Source organism: Narcine bancroftii, chromosome 2, assembly GCF_036971445.1.
Source record: "Narcine bancroftii isolate sNarBan1 chromosome 2, sNarBan1.hap1, whole genome shotgun sequence".
Lineage (NCBI taxonomy): Eukaryota > Metazoa > Chordata > Chondrichthyes > Torpediniformes > Narcinidae > Narcine > Narcine bancroftii.
In genome coordinates this window covers 246,542,061-246,560,151 of record NC_091470.1, presented here as the reverse complement: position 1 = coordinate 246,560,151, position 18,091 = coordinate 246,542,061, and the positions used below count along the sequence as shown (strand labels likewise).

General features: G+C 38.5%; 1 long non-coding RNA gene across 1 annotated transcript in view; it reads left to right on the top strand.

The window, feature by feature from the left end:
- The window catches only part of LOC138752652 (uncharacterized), a 102,017-nt gene extending 90,259 nt beyond the window's left edge, over positions 1–11,758 (top strand). Inside the window, exons 3-4 of the long non-coding RNA XR_011350807.1 lie at positions 642–783; positions 11,683–11,758. This is a non-coding gene — a long non-coding RNA (uncharacterized lncRNA). The remainder of the gene's footprint in view (positions 1–641; positions 784–11,682) is intronic.
- The last annotated feature ends 6,333 nt before the right edge of the window (positions 11,759–18,091 follow it).

Sequence of the window (18,091 nt, the reverse complement as noted above, 5' to 3'; positions counted from 1 at the left end):
AGCAGTTTCACTTTAGTGCCAAACATCTCCACTCCAGAACTACCTTTGGACAAATTTTTCCAACCTTACATCAACCTAACAATGTGTAAATTTGCCTAGAGGTATGCCCTATTCACAAAGAGCAGGACAAATATAAACCAGATATCTACTCAAATTGCTGTCCATCATCAGCTAAATGGAACATAAAACAGCACAAAGTAGGAACAGGCCCTTTGACCTATGTGTCTGTGCTGAACATAATGTGCAAATCAAACTAAATATTTGCTGCTTGCACTTGGTACACATTCCTCCATCCCTATCATATTCATGTGTTTTTCCAGAAGCCCCTAAAATCCTAAGACTATATCTGCTTCCACCACCATTCATGGGAGCCTGCTCCAAGCAACTATCACTCTTTGTGTAAAATATATACTCATACATCTCCTTTAGATTTCCTCTCCTTCACCTTAAATACATGTCCTTCAATGCTTTACACTGGGGAAAGGATTCTGACTTGTCCACTCTCTTGATATTATAAACCTCTATCAGATTTTCCCTCTGCCTCCTACACTCCAGAGAAAATAACCCAAGTATGTCCTCATAACATGTTCTATCTAAACCAGGAAACGTCCTGATAAACCTCTTCTGTAACCTTTCCAAAGGCTCCACATGATGAGAGATGTCATCAACAGTGCTATCAAATCCCACTTGGTCATCCTGGGTTCTGCCATGATCACTCTGACTCCAAACGTCATTGCAGCCTGAGTTCTGGCAAAAGCTGAAGAACTGAATCTTCATAGTGAGGTGAGTCTGATTATTATCTGATTGAGTATAACATCAAGGTGTTCTGGCAAAACAGAAGTTAATGAGTAACGAGAATAAAATACAAAATGGTTAGAGTTATACATGGTGCAAAGTAATGTGTTGTGGTTGTTGAAAGTCAATTATCCAAGCCCCAGGAGAGCATTGCCAGAGTTCATAAACCAAATCGTCTTTAGCTATTTCAGCAATAATATTCCTTCCTCCATGACAGCATTTCAAAGATTTTGTATCCATCATACCATGACTCTCCTCCTGATAGCTCGCAGTTTTTCCACTATATGCAAGTCAGGGATAGAATATTCTCCACTTGCCTGGATGAATTTAGCTCCCACAAGTTTAACATCTTCATGAAAAAGCAACCAATTGACTGGCATGCTTTCCACTGTCTTACACATTCATTCCATCCACTCCTGCTGCACAGTGTGGGCCACCCACAAAATACATTGCAGTTACTTATGAGTGTAGCATTCTTCCAAACATGCAGAGGATAGGTGTATCGAGAGGATCGCAAGACTACAGTACATGCTGCAACCATTCACAGTTGTGGAGAGACTGGGTGGCACCATCAAGTATAGGCTATATTTAAAGTTGAGACTCTGGAGGAAGAGAAACAACAATGGTGGTTTATCTGATGAACACAGGTGGTGAGAGAGTCACATGAGTGGGACACTTAAAGAAACAGGATTTTTCGCTTTTGACCACCAGCCATCTGATGAACATGGAGGTGGAGTGACTCTGTGTGAAATGGACAATTCAGCTGATTCTCCCTGTCAGGGGAATTATTGAACTACCATGGCCAAAGGAAAAGTCATTTTGATTGACCCAGATCTGGGTAAAGGAAGTAAGAGAATTGCTGCATTGAATTGTGAGCAAGTAAATGGCCATACTGACTGACACGTGCCTAGGTTTTGGAAGCATCGTGGAAGTCACTCATTTCACTTCCCCTGTGCAAGGAAAAAGGGAGTTGTGACAACTGTTCATCCAAAAGGATATTTCTCAACAAGAAACTTGACAAGGATTCGTGAGTTTTCAGCAGTTCATTCACTCAGTCTCTCCCACCTCCTTCGTGATTACTTCTAGGAATCAGTTTAAAAGTCCGAGTTTCAAGAAAAGATTTCTAATACTGAACTTTGGGAATGACTTCCCAGAATTGTGCCTAAGCTATAATAGCACACACACACACACACACACACACACACACACACACACACACACACACACACACACACACACACACACACACACACACACACAGTAGTTATGAATAAATATTTGGTTTTAAAATAAAAACAATAACAGCCTCTTGGTGAATTTTTATTTCTGCTGGTCTATAACTAATAGGAGGCAACAGGATGGTTGACATTTAAGTTTAGCAGAGTTCAAACAAAAGGAGTAAGATTTTGGAAGGTGAGAACTTGAGAGAGTGGAAAAGAGAGAAGGCATTATGGCAGGAGAGGAGTCAAGATTGAGAAATGGATAACAGTGAGAAAAGTAGTTAAATAACTTATGGCTTCAGTGGCAGCCAAAACACAGATGTAATTGGATTGAAGGAAATCTCAAGTTACAGAGTTATCAAGATGCAATTTTCTTGGCAACAAATGGAGAGTATCAACTTGACAAGTGAAAGAAGTCCTGAGTTACAGTTAGAGATCCTGTTGTGGGGTAAAGATGGGGTGGGGTCACCATGGAGCATAATCATACAGTTAACCAAGTTCAGAAACAGCTGGCTATAATATTATGGTCTAGTCAATCAATCAAATAAATAACAGCTAAGTGTCTCAAAATCCTGTAATATCCTGTGAAGAAAGAAGTTGTTGGCCTGTTTGTTTTTTAAAGGACCAGTCCAATAATATTCCACCCTCTGATAAATGAAAGTTACAAATGCACTGCCACCACCCTCTTAGACATTGAATTCCTGAAAATAAAACTCACTGAGAACAAATTCTTTTCAATTGCTTTGTGAGGAGCACCAGTGAGAATTTTGAGGAAGCGCTGATTACTTTTCAAAGTTCATGTTTTTTGTCAGAAGACAGACATGACTTTACATACAACCATGCGATTCTTTTTCAGCGGGCAAGGCAGAATTAGCATTTATTGGTAGTGGAAAAAACTGTACTCAAGAAGCTATGTGTACACAGTGGCCTCACTAGGTTGGTGTCACCCAATGAGGTCACCACCCCCTCCTCCCGTACCAGACCATACAGAATCCTGAGTAATATTTTTTGTAATAATGTTACTCATAAATCGTAATTCCCGTAGATCACTGATTGTAATGGCAATAGTAGTGAGATAAACAACTAGTAAAATTAAAATTACACCTTTAAATTACTACTTCATTCTCAAAAAAGTTATTGATAGAGGTTCACAAATACTAATTACCAAAATATTATAGCTTAAACACCAGAAAATTTGACAAAAGCAACAATGAAAACAACAGCACGTGCTTGTAGTGCATACAGACAAAACCACGTGATTTGAAGCAATATTGTAATTGGGTAATAATGACATCTGACCTGAGCCCATTAGAAGGTTCAAAAAGTAAATTAGTATTGAGTTTTAGCCTTGTGGGTATATTGATACATATAAACTGGGCTTACGAAAAATGCTTTTGTTCTTATAACTACGGTATCACAGGACTATTTTTATAAAAAAATAATAAATTTCTGAAACATTGCACAAAAATTTTAGAGACAGTCATTTTGGTGTCACCACCCAGTGTAGTCTGCACCCTTTGAGTGATGCGAGTGTGTATACATGTAAACAAAAAATATAGAGAGAAAAAATAATCAATAAAGTGCACAAGTAAGAACCCTTAAATGAGTCCCTGATTGAGTTTGTTGTCAAGGAGTTTGACGGTGGAGGGTTAGCAGCTGTTCCTGAACCCAGGGTGCGAGTCTTGTGGCATCTATACCTCTTTCCTGATAGTAGTATTGAGAACAGAGCATGTACTAGGTAGTGTGGATCCTTGATAATTGCTGCTGCTCTCCAATGGCATCGTTTCCTATAGATGTTCTCAATAGCTGGGGGGCGGGGGGTTTTGCCCGTGAGATCCTGGGCTACGTCCACTACCTTTTACAGGGCTTTCTTTGCAGGCGTATTGGTGTCCCCATTCCAAACCACGTTGCAGCTGGACAGCACATATTCCACCACACATTTTCAACATTGTCTGGAAATTTCAGGAGGCCTACTTGAGTTGACCTTCCATTTCCAGTCTTGGTCAGGAAGGCCCTCTTTTAATAAAGTAGAAGCAGGGGTCACCAGTTGCATGAAGGTCTGGTTCCACTTGAGGGGCATGCTTGAATAAACATCACAGAAGTAACATCCATGTGGGTGTTGCATCCACCTGGTCACTGCAGTTCATTTAGGAAACCTCTATATCTAATGCACAAAAGGTGTGGAATAAAAAAAACACTGACTTTTTGCAAGTATTATTAAGTCCCCAGTTTTCATTTATATTTTATTTTATACAGAAATTTAATTAGACAATGTAAGTAGTACTGAACGTGGAGGCATCGGTAATTAGAAATCCAAACTCATTCATCAATATACTCATTTATTACGAATAAAACATTTGTCTCTTATCTCATTTCTTTCTTTCTCTTCATATTTTTAGACACACCCTGCCACAGAAGTAAACAAATTATGCCTTAGGGTAACTCCCATACACTCATACATTTATAATAAAATTAAATTTCCAGCTTCATTGGCTATTACCAGTGCAGGAAAAGATCATTATACCTTCCTAATGTGACCTCAAATTATACTCTAATTAGTATTCACTGAAATCTGCTGATTTTGCCATAGCAACAGGAACATGTCTTCTACTTTATTATATTCAATTGAAATGCCACACCAAGAAACAGAGCTGACTTAATGTCTTTGAAACGGAACATCAGGTTTATTTATAGCTGACCTGAAGTACTATTATGTCATTTCACTTTGAAAAATTATAAAAAAACATTCATATTTTATAGTTTCAGATAAATACTTCATTTCACGTAATATTTCTTTTCAAATTCCTTTCTATTGATAATAAAGGCTTTTTTATACAGAGACTGCAAATCCTCATAATTATATCTGATGTAAATTATTATTTTTTGTTCATATTCTGTAAAGGAGCACATGTAGAAATGGTTCAACAAACAAAGTGTTGTCAATGGCATGTTGTCAGTGAGTCTGCCCCTTTCACTTTTAGATTCCAGTTCAGGGTTCCAGCATCTGCAGCCTCTTTTATCATACATCACATCTCCCTGGATACTTTGATCCATCCTTGATTGTTCATAGTTGCCTTGTTGCTCCTCCTTAACCTTCAGTTTCCATGGAACAACCGTCTATGCCCACTGACACTGTTCCACATATAGTTTCTGGCTCAACACAACTAACTGCTTGATGCTTCATGCTGACATTTTCCCCATATTATAAACTCTTATATTAACCATACGTCCAAAATGCCCTCTGTCCATTTATGTATTCATCTGGACAGCTGCCTCAAATCTAACACAATTATCTTTATTTATCCTTTTTCCCTCTTTTTCTCTCTTGGAATCCAGCCAAAGTAAGCACAGGAATGGGAAATGGAATTTAATCCAGACATGTGTGAAGTGATACATGGTGAGAAGTTAATCTTACCATTTACAGTGTAAGTCTAAATGGTAATGCCTTAGGAGTGCTGTAGAACTGAGAGACCAAGGGATACACGTGCATAGTTCCATGAAAGTGACAAGTGACAGAAGGAGGAGTTAGTCACACTTGCCTTCATCAGAATCAGAATTTATTGTCATGAACATGTGTCATAAAATACATTGTTCTATGGCAGTATTACAGGTGCAAAAAGTTGTTCTAAATTAATTTTTTAAAATAGATAAGTTAGTACAAAATAAGAGAAAAGGTGAGGTAGGGTATGTGGTTCATTGTTCATTCAGAAATCTTATGGCAGAGGGGATGAAGCTGTTTATCTACCATTTGGTTCCTGTACCTCCTTCCTGATGATAGCAGTGAGAAGATGACATGGCCTGGGTGGTGAGATCCTTGATGTTAGAGGCTGCTTGTTGTCCTTGAAGGAGTGAAGCCTAATGACCATGATGGCGCTGGCTGATTTCACAACACTCTGTAACCTCTTCCTGTCCTGTACATTGGTACCTTTGTACCAGACAGTGATGCAACCAATCAGAATGCTTTCCTTGATAAACCTATAGAAATTTGCAAGAGGATTTGGTGACATACCAAGTCTTCCCAATATTTCTCACTAACTACAGGTACTCCCCGACTTGCGACCTATGCAACTTACATCTATCCACACGGACGAATAAATTTTAAATAACTAAATAGTTTGAAACTTAAGCAATTATGGTGAAAATTGGCCCTATGTTGGTTGATGGCTGGTGGCCAACCTCTTGCGGGAGCTGGCCTTGGTGGCCACCATTTTGAAGTATTTCTCTGCATTTTAACTCCTTGTGTCCTGTTTTTATTCTGATTCTGTTGCTCAATAATCTGACGATCAGACAGATTTTAGAGGCCAGTAGAGTCCACAAGATGCTCAGGGTCTGCAGAAACAGAGAATGAGAAAGATTTAGAGATAGAGAACGGAAGGAAATCGATCGTTTTACTCTTCATTTTCACAGGTTGGGCAATTCTCACATATATCCATTCTGAGATATAACCGGGCATCAAGAAGGGAACACGAACGTACATCGGGGAGTACCTCTATAGCCCCTGGTGAGCCTTTTCATGATTGCTTCAACATGAAGGCATCAGGATAGACCTTCAGAGATGTTGATACCCAGGAATTTAAAGTTCTTCTCCCTTTCCACTGCCGACCCCTCGAAGAGGTCTGGTTTGTGTTCTCCTGGTTTCCCCTTCCTGGTCCACAATCAGTTCCTTAATTTTGCTAATCTTGAATGTATGATTGCTATTGTGACTAGCTGGGGCAATAAGATGGGGCATTAAGTGCAAGAGCTGGGATGTAATGTGATAGTTGTACAAGACTTTAGTGAGACCATATTGAGAAAATCATATGCAGTTCTGCTCACTGTGTTGTGATTACGCTGGAGAAGGTGCAGTAATGATTCACAATAAGAGACTTGATAGGTTAGGACTGTTTTCTCTGGAGCGAAGGAGGCTCAGGGGTGACCTGATAACGCTCATAAAATCATGAGTGACATCGACAAGGAGTATGGTCACATCCCTTTTAGGGTAGCCTAAAATTAGAAGGCATATGTTTAAGGTGAGAGAGGAACATTTGAAGACAGGTTTTACATACAAAAGGCAATGAAAAGAGCTGCCAAAGGAAATTATAGAGGCAGGTACAATTACAATATTTAAAAGCCATTTTTACAGGTACATTGATAGGAAAGATTTAGAAATATATAGGCCAAACATAGGAAAATTCTGTTAGATGCTAAATCATGAGGCACTCTCTACTGCTTCATTGCCTAAAGAATTCTACAGTTTCACAACTCTTCACGAGAAGTAGTTCCTCCTCTTTTCCGTCTTAAATCTACTCTCCAAGACATTAAGTCTATGTTTCCTAATTCTAGTCTCTTCTCCCTATAGAAACAACCTCTCTGCTTCTATCTTACCTATTCCATCAATAATTTTAAATACTTTTATGAGAGAAGTTGGTAGAAACACAAAAGGCAATGAGGAAATGTACAGGAGGGAGACAGATCAGCTCATTGAATGGGTAATGACAACAATCTTGCGCTCAACGTCAGCAAAACCAAGGAGATCATTGTGGACTTCAGGAGAAAGTGAGAGGAATATGATCTAGTCTTCATCAAGGATTCAGTAATGGAGAGTCAACATCTGGGTGTCAACATCTCCGAGGATCTGTCCTGGAGCCTCCATGTTGATGTAATCACAAAGAAGGCTCGCCAGCAGCTATACTTTGTGAGGTGTCTGAGGAGATTCGGTATGTCACCAAAGACTCTCGTAAACTACTACAGGTGTACCTTGGAGAGCACTTTGGCTGGTTGCATCATTGCCTGGTATGGAGGTGCCAACTCTTAGCACAAGAATAAACTTCAGAGGGTTGTTTACTCAGCCTGCGACATCACAGGCACTAGACCACTCCATTAAGGGCATCTATATGAGGCGGTGTCTTAAAAAAGCAGCCTCTATCCTCAAAGACCCCACCTCTCAGGCCATGCCCTCTTCACTCTGGTACCATCGGGGAAAAGGTACAGGAGCCTAAAGATGAGCACTCAACGGCATAAGGGCAGCTTCTTCCCCACTGCCATCAGATTCCTGAATAATCAATGAACCAAAGTCACTGCCTGACTTTTTATACAATATTGTTGCTATTATTATTTTTTTATTTTATTTTATTTTTATGGTAATATCATAAGATGTTTATAATAGTCTGCTTGCAAAACACCAAATTTCATGACTTGTTCATGACAATAAATCCTGATTCTGATTCTGACCTCCCACTCATCTTTCTAAACTCTAATGAATGTCGTCCCAGCCTACTCAATCTTTCCTCATAAACTAACCCCCTCATTTCCAGAATCAACCTGTTGAACCTCCTCTGCCAGTTCAAAGTAATGAGATGAGGAGACCACACGGTACTTCAGGTGCGACCTCACCAGGCACCTGTACAATTACAGCAGAACCTCACTGCTGTTAAATTCAATTATTTTAACATTCCATTTGCTCTCTTAATCACCTGCTACACCTGCAAACTAACCTTTTGTGATTCTGTCTGATTTACTATTTTTCCTTCCAATGTCCTCATATTTGATGATTCCAATACTCTCATTCATTTATTGATAATTTATGGGTTGAATTAAAATGACTGGAGACTTGCCTCTGTGTCTGTGTGTATTTCAGGATGAAGCTGAGATGAATCCATTTGTAACTTCTCATTGAACAGTTGTGAGTGGTTCAGGCTTGTCCTCAGCACTCATGTGCTAGACCCAACTTCTAGTTGGGTATGTTCTTGAAGCCTCCTCCTTTTGTTGGCTATTTAATTACCTATCATCATTTACAAAACTCCAGAATATTGTTCTGATCCACTGACTGGTTTGTTCATTACATGCTGTCTAGGTACACGTGCAAGTGGAGTAACAAATATACTGGACCAAGAGGTTAAAGACTGTGCTGGTGTACATTTCTACTGCTGCAAATGGTCCATGGTGTCTCATGAGTTTTGAGCAACAAGTCAGTGCTTGCTCAGCACCAATGCCACCACCAAGTCACTCTATGTGATGGACATTGAAGTCCCTAGCGAAAGTGAATTTTCTGCCCTTATTAATATGACTATGTCCCTCAGACATTGTTCAATATAATGGAGCACTCATTCATTTGCAGTATGTGAGTGATGAGTGGTGATCAGAAGACATGGCATCTGGTCAACACGATCATAGTTGACCTGATGCCATGAGAATTTATGGGGTCTGGAGTCAATGGTCTCTATGCCACTGTACTTCCACATCTAATGGTTCTGTCCAGCCCACCAGTTAATTTCCTCTTGAAATAATCTTGGCCAAGCATGTCCTCAGATTGCATCAGTTCCTCTACCATAACCTTGTCAACAGGCAACAGAAATCTTGCTATTATGTGTGAACAATCATCCAAATGATTTCCAATCAAAGCAGTAAATATGTTTGATGACTTTCATCTCTTTGACAAGATGCTGTACATGAGCCATCTTAACAAGATGAAAGCCCATGGAATTACAGGAAATTACTAACATGGGTAGAGCATTGGCCAATCGGCAGGAAACAGAGTGGAAATAAAGGAATCCAGTTACCAGTCATGTTCCGCAGGGGTCAATGATGGGGCCACTTCTATTTATGTAGTATGTCAACGATTAGGATTACAGAATAAATGGCTATGTGGCTAAATTTGCACATGATACAAACATAGATGAAGGAGTAGGTAGTGAGGAGAAAATAGTGAGATTGCAGGGAGACAGATAGATTAGGAGAATAGGTAAAGAAGGAGGAAATGAAATGTACTTTGGTCAAGGAAATAAAAGGGCAGACTATGATTTGGATAAGGAGAAAAATCAAAATTCAGATGTGCATAGGGACTTGAGAGTCCTCATGCAGAATGCCCTATCCAAATTAAGTCGGTGATGAAGAAGATGTTGGCGTTCATATCAAGAGGAATAGGATGTAAGAGCAAGGATGTAATGTTAAGACATTATAAGGCACTGGTGAGATCCCATTTGGAGTGTGGGATACAGATTTGGGCTCATTATTTTGGAAAAGATATGCGGCATTGGAGAAGGTTCAAAGAAGATTCACAAGAATTATTCCTGGAATGAAGAGATCAGCATATAAGGAACATATGACAGCTCTTGAGCTGTACTCCTTGGAGTTCAGAAGAATGAGGGGGGACCTCATAAAAGTATTTCAAATGTTGAAAGGCCTAGACAGAGTAGATAAGGCAAAGTTGATTCCCATGGTAGGGGAAAAGAGGGCTCAACTTCCGGTTTGGAGGGTGCCTTTTGAAAACAGAGATGCAGAGAATTTCTTTAGCCAGACAGTGGTAGACCTCTGGAATTTGATATCATGGACATATGTGGAGGCAGAGGCAGAGATTGATAGGTATCTGAATAGTCAGGGTATCAAAGATTAGGGGAGAATGCATTGGAGTGGGCTGAGTAGGAGAATGGATTCACTCATGATAGAATGGCAGAGCAAACTCGACTGCCCAAATGGCCTTCTGCTCCTCTATCTTATGGTATTAAGGGCATGGTCTTTGGTACCGAAGTAAACTATATTCTATGACTATTACCTGAATGCATGGGTGTCAAACTCAAATTCACAGAGGGCCAAAATTAAAAACTTGGACTAAGTCGTGGGCCAAACTAAATATTTATTGAAAATTTTCAACAACATCTGCATGTTTTCTCTTCTTTCAACATATGTAATGTTAAACTTTTTCTTATTAAAATAAATGTTTAATAATAGTTTTGGTTAAACTCTTTCCAGAAGAAGCATTAACAAATGAGAAATAAAATATTCAATAAATAATATTTCTCTATAGCCTTTAAGCTCCTTTTAAATGTATTTTTTTTCACAAGCCAACAAGTCAAAAAAATAACAACCTGCTTCAATGAAAATCCAATCTTTCAACTATGAACAGTCCAAAGTTAACCAAAGAAAATATTAATCCAAGCTTAGCTTGCTACACTGTGATTTACTCTGATGCACCTGGGTCTAAACCAGATACTTGGCATCTCTTCTTAGATGCAAGTTCAAACTCTGGGGTCAGAGTTTTCCTCCCACCTGTCTTGAAAGGTCCTTTTCTCTGTCTTTCGTTTGGCCATTTTTCATAAGGGGTTTATTACATGTGAGTTAGGCGACAGGTCGCAGATGCTAATAAAAGTAAACAGAGGAGGTGGGGCGATTAGCGGGCTGACGGGCCGGCGCCAACACATTTGCAAAGCATTCTGGGATTTGTAGTATTAGCTGTGCATGCGCTATATTGGTGCGGCGGCCAGTGGGCCAGCTCTAATACATATTTGATATGATCTTGCGGGCCAAATATAATTATATCACGGGCCAAATTTGGCCCGCGGGCCTGAGTTTGACATGTGTGCTTTAATGATTAGTAGAAACATGCCACTTGCAAAAATGACTGATTGATACACAACAATGAATGTGAAATCGGTAAGTAAATTCAAGAAGGCAGCTCATCATCACTTTCTCAAGAACATTTGGGGATTTGCAATAATGCTGGCCTTTCTGCAATGTTCATATGCTATAAATTAATCAAAGAAGGCTTGTTCCAGCTGACGATAACAACAACTAATGCACCCCATGAGATCACTTTATTGAGATTAATTTCATGGTTTGTGCAGAAAATCAGATTTAGAGCTTATGACTCTGGAGTAATATTGCTTCATTCCTTCTTTCTTATTTGATTTAGTCTTCTAGTTGAGGAACCTAACTCTGGGAAGGAATGGCACAATACTGATTACAGAAACAGGCATCATCTCTTATTGTACAAATTAGGTAGAACAGTCGATCTGAACAAGCTCATTTTGTCCATATTGCACCGTGCAATAAAGTCTTCCATCATGAACAAAAGGTAAATACTTAAAAAGATTTGAGATACTGATGTTTCATGAGTGGTTTTAGGGTGTAGCCCAATTAATTAGGTATTAAAGGGAATGGAGATTTGACAGAAAATTGGATTTTAAATATTGAGTAATCTTACCAAACAGTGAATGGTAACAACCAAGAAAGCAAACACCAGAGGCTACTTTGTCAGAAGCTTGGGGAAATTTGACATATTGCTGACATCTCCTACCAATTTTTTCAGATTTGAACCGTATGAAGTATCTGTCTGGTGTGGGAACTACTCTGCAAAAGACAAGAAGAACCTGCAGAGTGGTATACACACCTCAGGCCTTCACACAAGCCGACCTGAACCTCCCCTTCCCATTGCACTCTCCTTACCTCCCACTGTCTCTTGATAGCTGCCAGCACAATAAAGGACTCATACCATCCCGGTCATGGTCTCTTCTCCCTCTACTGTCTCGCAGAAGATGCACGTGTTTGAAAACACAAACCCCCAGATTCAAAGTCAGCTTCTTTCCTGCTGTTATCAGATTCTTGAATAGATCTCTCTCTGGGAAAAGATGATGCCACTGCATTGTTTTTGTACTACCTTCGGAGTTGACTTGTCTAGAAACCACACAAAACAAATATTTATACTGTATTTCTGTTCGTGTGACAATAAAGTAATTTAATTCAGTTTGTGCATAAACTTTAGAATCCTTATGCAAATAATATTTCCCACTTTGACATGACTATGAGATCTTGGAAATTTTGTAATGAACCTAAGGTAATTAGGAAACTAATTCAAAATCAGGAGATTTAAATAATGGAACCCTTATGAAGTAGTGATCTTAATATGATTGAGTTCAGTTTCAAATTTGAAAAGAAGAGCTGATATCAGGTGTGTCAATATTTCAGTGGAACAAAAGAAATTACAGTGGTGTGGTATGAGAGAACTGGCCCAAGTAAACTGGAAAAGTAAGCTGTATGGAGAGACGAAAGAGCAGAATTGGATGATATCTCTACAAGAAATAAGGAAGGTGCAGGATAGATATATTCCAAAGAACAATTATGAATGGAAAAGTGACACAAATGTGGCTAACAAGAGAGGTTAAGGCTAAAATAAAACCCAAAGGGAGGGCATACAAGGAAGCAAAAATTAGTGGAAAAACAGAGGACTGGAAAACTTTTAAAAACTCTCAGAAAGAAACTAAGAAAGGCATTGGGAAAGAAAAGATGAATTATGAAAGGAATTGGAATAACATAAAAAGGGATAATAAGAGTTTTTTTTAATCTATGAAGAGTAAAAGAGAGACACAGGTAGATACAGGACTGATTGAAAATGATGCTACAGAAATTATAATGGGTAATAAAGAGATGGCAGAGGAACTAAATGAGCAGTTTGCATCAGTCTTGTGGAAGACATTAGTAATATTCCTGATATTCAGAGGTCTCAGGGAATAGAATTAAGTACAATCAAGATTACTAGAGAGAAAGTGCTTGTTAAGCTAAATGGACTAAAGATAGATAAGTCTCCCATGGGTTCTGAAGGAAGTGACTTTAGAGATTGTGGAGGCATTGGAAATAATTTTCCAGGAATCAATAGACTCTGGCATGGTTCCGGAGGATGAGAATGTCACAAATGTAGATCTGCTGCTTAAGAAAGGAGAAAGGGAGAAAAAATAAAATTACAGGCCTATTAGTCTGACATCGGTAGTTGGAAAGTTATTGGAGCCGATCCTCAAGGATGAGGTTATGAAATAACCTGAGGTGCATAACATGATAGGTCTAGGCCAACATGGTTTCATGAAGGGAAGATTCTGCCTGACCAACCTATTGGAATTTAATGAGGTAATCTCAAGTAGGATGGACAAAGAAGAGGCTGTAAAGGTTGTGTATTTGGATTTTCAAAAGGCCTTCAATAAGGTGCCACATAAGAGGTTGTTTAATAAGATGAGAGCCTGTGGAATTATAGAAAAGATATTAGATTGAGTGGAGCATTGGCTGATAGGCAGAAAGCAAAGGGTGTTGTGTCAGTAGTGTCACAACCATCACCTGCGGAGCTGCAGAGCAAGAGAAAAGAGTAACTGATGGTTATTTCTAAGGCATAAAAGCTGACTGAAGTCAAGCATTGGATGAGGAAAATACCAACACAAAGGATTATAGTGAAATATTATATAGGTGAGGGAACATTTGATCTGGAGGATAGATCTGTTAAATTGCAATTGGAATTGGAGAAATTGAAGGTGTTGAAAGAAAGAGAGAAACAGAACTTTGAGATGCAGACACAAATATATGAGGCAGAGGAGGCTGAGAAAAGGAGAGTATATGAAGCAAAGGAAACCGGAGGAAATATGAGTTAGGGGTAGCTGAAAAAAAGGAGGGAGGTTGATGAAGCACAGAAAATATGACTTGGAACAGATTGAAAGGGACAGACGGTTTCAGTTAAAAAAATGAGATGGAGGGAGGTTAGTGAATTGAGGCTGTAACTCCTGGGGAGAGGTTTTTGGCTAGTAGAGAGGTAAATCGAGTTCTTCCTTTTGTTGAGGAAGATATAGATACATATTTTAAGCTATTTTAAAAGGTTGCTGAGTGCTCAAGATGGCCAAAAGAAAAATGGCCTCTTATGCTCCAAAGTGTATTGAAGGAAAAAGCACAAATTGAATACCCTAGTTTGACTACAGCAAGTGGCAAATTATGATACTGTGAAACAAGCAGCATTAAAAGCTTATGAGTTGGTTCCAGAAGCATATAGGCCATCTTAAGTCACAAGAACAGATGCAGTTGAAATAATTAATTTTGAAATATACACATTTGTTTCCTGATGTGCCAAAAAGGACATCAGTGATTTATCATGATGTGGATGTGACAGAGGCAAGTCCCATAAAACAACACCCATATAGAATAAACATTCAAAAGAGAAAATTATGGATCAGAAGGTGGAATATATGTTGAAAAATGATATTATTATACCTTTGAACTCAGATTTGAGTTCCAGGTGGAACTGTTGGGTTCTGTACAGATTACAGGAAGGTTAATTCAGTAACTAAAACTATTCTGAGAATAGATGGCTCTATTGATAAAATTGGGAAAGTTAAATTTTTTACTAAGTTGGATTTGTTGAAGGGTTACTGGTGTGTGCCTCTTATTAAGATAGGAAAGAATATTTTGGCTTTTTTAACTCAATCCAGTTTATATGAGTATAATGTGTTACCTTTTGATATGAAAAATACTGCTGCAACATTCCAAAGGATGATTAATTTGGTCATTCTAGGGTTAACACATACAAATGCTTATATTGATGACTTGATCACAAAAAGTGACACATGGGAAGAACATCTAAGGGAATTGGACAAATTATTTGCAAGATTATCCAAAAAAGTGACACAAGGGAAGAACATCTAAGGGAATTGGACAAATTATTTGCAAGATTATCCAAAGCAAGCATAACTGTTAATTTAGCAAAAAGTGAATTTGGACATGCTACTGTAAGATATTTAGGTGATATAGTTGGTCCTGGCACCTATTCAAGCTAAGGTGAATGCAGTTTCTGAATTTTCTATTCCCAATGGCAAGAAAGCAGTTAAAAGGTTTATAGGAATGGCACGGTATTATAGGAAAATTTGCAGAAATTTTGCTGAGGTTGCTCTTCCTTTAACCAATCTTTTGAAGAAAGGGGAGATATTTGTGTGGACTAAAGTTTGTCAGAGAGCTTTAGAAAATTTAAAGGAGATGCTATGCCATTTCCCTGTTTTAAAATCTCCTGATTTTGACAGATCATTTTCTTTAGTAATGGGTGCCAGTGAGGGGGCAGCAGGTGCCATTTTATTACAAAAACATAATGAAATTGACCATCCAGTTGCCTACTTTTCAAAAAAAATTCAATGTTCATCAAAGGAACTATTCCACTATTGAGAAGGAACTATTGTCGATAATACTTGCTCTGCAGAATTTTGATGGAAATCTTGGCACCCCTCATGAACCAATTGTGATATTTACTGACCACAATTCTCTGGTGTTTTTGAATAATATGAAGAATAAAAACAGAAAATTGGAGTTTAATATTGCAAGAATATAATCTGCAAATTAATCATATCAGAGGTACAAATAATGTGATAGCAGATTGTTTGTCAAGATGTTAAAATTAATCATGTATAGAAATATATACTCTCAACATTGGGTTACATTGTTATAGCATGTTATATATTGTGTATTGTTATCACTTTAGTGATTTTAAAATCAGTTTACTTATAACTGAATTTTAACTCAAAAGTTAAAATTAATTTCTAGGGGAAGTGTGACACATTATGTTATATTTTATATTGTATATAGGTATGTTTTAAAGGAGATAAATTGTGGCAGGTTTTTTAGTGTAGGTCATATACACATGCACTTAGAATTAGAAGTCATTTAAGTTAGGTTAAGTTAATAGTTATAAGTTAGAGTTTGATCCTGTTTTCATGTTTTAAGATCATTAAAAGCAACTTTTGTTTATGTAACCATTTGTCTTGGTGAATTTCTATTGCAGCTGGGTTTTGGAGTCCACTGGGCTCATAACATTGGCAATAAAGGGATCCTTTTCTGGTTGGTTGCTGGTTACAAGTGGTGTTCCGCAGGGGGTCTGTGTTGGGATCGTTTCTTTTTAACAATGTATATCGATGATTAAATAGTTTTGTGAAGTTTGCAGATGACACCAATATAGGTGATGGAATAGGAAATGTTGAAGAAACCAAAAGGTTGCAGAGAAACTTGGACAGTTTAGGAGAGTGGGCAAAGAAATGGCAGATGGGATACAATGTTGAGAAATGTACAGTTGCATATTTTGGAAGATGAAATAAACAGGCAGATTATTATTTAGATGGGGACTTCAAAATTCAGAAGTACATAAGGACTTGGGAGTCCTCATGCAGGCAGGATACCCAAAAGGTTAGATTGGCAGTAAAGAAAGCAAATGTTATGTTGGCATTCATTTCAAGAGGAATAATGTACAAGAATAAAGAGATGTTGATGAGGCTATGGGGCACTGGGGAGACCTCATTTGGAGTTCTGTGTGCTGTTTTGGGCCCCTTATCTTAGAAGGGATGTACTGATGTTGGAGAGAGTTCAGAGAAGATTTACAGGGATGATTTCTGGAATGCAAGGGCAAACATATGAGGAGTGTTTATCGGCTCTTGGACTGTATTCATTGGAGAATAGAAGAATGAGAGGGGATCTCATAGAAACATTTTGAATGTTGAAAGGATTGGTCAGAATAGATTTGAATAAGATATTTTCCTTGGTGGGTGAGTGCAGGACAAGAGGGCATGGTCTTAGAAGTAGAAGGTATCTATTTAAGACAGAGATAAGGAGAGCCAGAGGGTTGTGGATTTGTGGAACTCATTGCCACATACAGCTGTGGAGGCTTGATCATTTGGGGGAGTTTAAGGGGGAAGTTTAAAGGTATCTAATTAGGCTATCAAGGGATATGGGAAAAAGGCTAGAAATTGGAACCAGATGTAAGAATGGTTTAGCTTATGGTGGAGTGGCGGAGCAGACTCGATGGGCTGAATAGCCTGCTTCTGTTCCTTTATCTTTTGACCTTGTGACTTATTCACAGATCTGTCAGAGTAGATGGATAGGTAAGTGGACAAATGCAAATATCAATTTGCATCTTTCTGTCATTTTGATCCAATATTGCTAAATTTTTCACTATCAGCAATATCAAAAATTATCTGTCTCATTCAATAAAAAAATGGGGAGACCTTGTCAGTGAGAATAATTGATAATTTGTTAAGATTCAATGCTTTCATATTTTTAAACAAATATTTTGAACAAAAGAAATAAGCTTTGAAGTAATAACTGATGTGACCCACATGATGGCACAGCAGTTAGAACTGATGTGTCACAGCTCCAGGGACCTCCTGTGTCTTGGGTGCTATGTGTTTGGACTATGCATATTCTCCATGTGACCACATGGATGCTACAGATCACCCCTATATCTGAATAATGTGCTGGTGGTTTAAATGGACATTGTGAATTTCCCCTAAGCATAAATAAGTGGAAAAAGAACCAAAGGGGAGCCAAAGAATATGTGAGAGAGAATGAATTACAGATACAGGGGTTAAAATTGATGGAATTACTTTAATTTGATTTAGACATCCAGCACAGTAACAGGTCCTTTTGGCCCATGAATCTGTGTTGCCCAATTTACACCCAATTAACCTTCACCCCCCCAGTACATTTTGAACAGTGGGAAGAAACCGGAGCCCCCACCCCCCAAGTAAAATCCCACACAG